The sequence below is a fragment of the Bos indicus genome, chromosome 19 (genome assembly GCF_029378745.1).
Source record: "Bos indicus isolate NIAB-ARS_2022 breed Sahiwal x Tharparkar chromosome 19, NIAB-ARS_B.indTharparkar_mat_pri_1.0, whole genome shotgun sequence".
Lineage (NCBI taxonomy): Eukaryota > Metazoa > Chordata > Mammalia > Artiodactyla > Bovidae > Bos > Bos indicus.
In genome coordinates, this window is record NC_091778.1 from 40,722,601 (window position 1) to 40,725,772 (window position 3,172).

The 3,172-nt window shown below is 42.5% G+C and overlaps 1 long non-coding RNA gene across 1 annotated transcript; it reads left to right on the forward strand.

The window, feature by feature from the left end:
• The first annotated feature begins 836 nt into the window (after window positions 1–836).
• On the forward strand, window positions 837–2,371 carry LOC109573428 (uncharacterized). Its single transcript, XR_002182913.2, has 2 exons — window positions 837–1,104; window positions 1,683–2,371. It is a non-coding gene; the product is annotated as an uncharacterized lncRNA (long non-coding RNA).
• The last annotated feature ends 801 nt before the right edge of the window (window positions 2,372–3,172 follow it).

A 3,172-nucleotide genomic window follows, 5' to 3' on the forward strand; every position in this document is an offset into this window, starting at 1 on the left:
TCTGGGTATAACACTGCAATGAGCTCTGAGGAGGATATAAGAGAGGATAAGGATGTGGGAAATGACCATAAAGAGATAAGGAAAGGTTCAAGGAGAGGCCTCTGATGCTCACACTGTAATAGGAAGGATCTGTGCAAAATGTTGCAAGCTGAGAAGCCCAGGTGGGCCTGAGGGGGGATTTCAGATTACCAGGGTGGGCCAGTCTGGGGCGAGAGAAGAATGTGGATTCCGGAGTGGACAAGCCTAATTTTGAATTGGTCTCTGGCCTTTCCAATGAAACATTAGGCAGGTTACTGATCATCTCTGAGCCTCATCTATACAAGACTTGCAGGGAGGTTGAAATTACACCACGAGTGCAATATCTGACATAATATAGGAATCCCGTAAGTCTCAGCTCCATCCCCCTGAGATGCCATCTGAAACACACTTGAGACCTTTGTCCTTGTCCCTCCATAACCTGACTTTACAACGTGCCAATGGCCCACCCAGCCCCCAACCATCATTTTGAGTTCCTTTGCCAAGGATTCATGAGAGGAAAAAGTAAGAAGAAAAGCACTCAGGAGATATTCCTTGGGCACCTGGATACAGGTCAGATCTCTTCCCTACTTCCATAATATTCAGACTCCATTTAGATACAAAGGGTAGGATTGGGTTCCTGGAGAGAAATTGAGCCTCTTCATTTCTGCCTGGTCTAAATCGAGCAGTTCCTTGGTTACCCGCTCCCAAGCTTTCTGATTGGTTGGCGAAGGAAGGGGGAGCGGGGGCGGGTAGTAAGCTGCCGATGGAGCCGCAGTATCCCTTAGTCTCAGGCACTGGGAGGGGGAGGGGGAAAGGAGGGCTAAGCTGTAGAGGGAAGGGGGAGCCATTTCTCTCCACTGGCTGCAGTCTCCGTGCTCACATTTCCCCGGAATCCAGAGGCGTCCTCGGCCAAGGACTCCACAATGCTGGATATTTTCATCCTGATGTTCTTTGCCATCATAGGCCTGGTCATTCTGTCCTACATTATCTATCTGCTCTAGGGACCCGAAACGGCGGCGTGGAGCCCACAGCTCAGGGGGGAAGGATGAAGCTGACTGGCCGAGCATCCTGCTTGCTGACGCACCGGTAGATTTTTTTTTCTGGTCATTATTTCGGGTATTGATTCAAAAACAAAATTACAAGGGATCTTGTTTTCCTATTTTTTTTTCTCAGATGTATTGATGTAGCATTTCCCAGACCACTCTGAAAAGAATAAGAAATGCCAACTTCTTTCTTTAAGACCTAATTTAAAATAATGATTTTTAAAATAAAAATAAAGCCCACAATCAAAGGATTTTTTAGGTAGAATGGGTTGGGAGTGGTGTGCATGGTGGGAGGGACTATTATTTCCTAGTTTTTTCTTCAAGTTAGGTGCTCAAACTCCACTTTCTCCATTTTCTCCTGGTAATTAAAGGTTAAAAACATCTTTATATGTCAGTAGAGTGGCTTACAATTATGCTTGCATAATTGCATTAATTAATTAACTAGTAACTCATTCTAACTTGAGGATGAGATAGCAAATGAAATTTACTTGAGAGTGGGATTTGGGGGAGATGTCAAGTCTTCCCTGACTCTGGGGTTTGGCGGAGAGAGGAACTCCCAATGTCAGGAGCTGATACCTTTGTATTCCCATCTGAGCCTTGCTTTTTCTGGGTTTCCCACAGCTCCTGGATTCCAGTCCAACAAGAGGCCTCTTATCGACAGTAATCCTGCTGCCCAGCAGACCTCTTCTAAAGCTTTCCGGATATGGTTAACCCCTGTCAAGCAAGGGGCTTTTTAGAGTTCAGAGGCAGAAGCACTCAGCTGGGACATCAGGAATTCACAGGCATGGCTGGCAACTGCAGCGTGCATTTAAGCTGTAGATGGAGGATGTTAAGAAAGAGCTAAAATGTAGACTCATTAAAGTTACCATGGAGAACTCCTCAAAAATTTATTTGATAGCCTTCCCTTAGGTCTTAATTGCAACTTCATATTAAGCTAAATTATGTTCTTTTCTTGCTCACATGAAGGGTGTCCCTTTTAAGTCCAAGAGCATGTTGTCTATCTTCATCTATGAAGTAGTTGCTTTATCACTCACTGTCTTTCAAGATTGCACAATCTGGGTTTGTGCGGTTTCCGTGTCTCACTCTGTAGAAGGAACTTGTCATTTGAGTTTCTAAGATTTATCTTCCCCATTCCATGCCCCTTGGGCTCCAGCTTCTCATTTAAAGAGAGCAACAGTTATACAGTCATTCTTTCTGCATACCTGAATTATAAATTATTGAAACAAAATGGCTACACGTGTTATTTGGGAAAAACTTTTCTCTTACCCTCAAATAAATGTGTTTTTTTGTTTCTTTTTTGTATTGCCAAATGTTCTCTTTCTCAAAAAACAAAAGCAAAAAACTTTTAACATTTCTCTGTCCAAGTAGGGTTGAAGAAACCATATTATTTGAGGGTCCAGAGTAGAGTTGGGCCCCAAATCTGTGGTGTCTATTTCTTTGAAAAATCTGTCATGATTGTTCTACATTTGATTTTTCTTTCTGGCTTATAAATGAACAAGGAGAGAGATTAGCCTAATAGTTTTATTTATAACATTATGTTCAATTTCCACGTTTTAAAAAGAAAATCGAGGAAGTATAATATACGTCACAACATCTGGCCAAGAAAAAACACCGTTCTAGGAACTTGTCTAAGCAACAAATTATGTGATCTTCAATATGTCACTTAACCTTTGAAAGTCAAAGTCGCTCAGTGTCTGACTCTTTGCAACCCCATGGAGTATACAGCCCAGGCCAGAATACTGGAGTGGGTAGCCATTTTCTTCTGCAGGGGATCTTCCCAGCCCAGAGACTGAGCCCAGGTCTCCCAAATTGCCGGCAGATTCTTTACCAGCTGAGCCACCAGGGAAGCCCACTTAACCTTTGGGCTTCAGATTATTCTGATAAACAGCTGGACCGGAAAATCGTTTATGAGCTCTTCCATTTCAAAATTCTATAATTCTAGGATGGAAATTCCATCTTTGTTTGAGAATAGAATTCCCACAAAACAAACTCTTTTATAGTTTACCAGAAGTCTGCTTTTCTGCTCTCCCCAAATGACATTTTATAATGAAAACTCACCTGAAAAACTCTTTTTGGGTACCAACAGCCACATTATGAGGAGAAAATGAAAA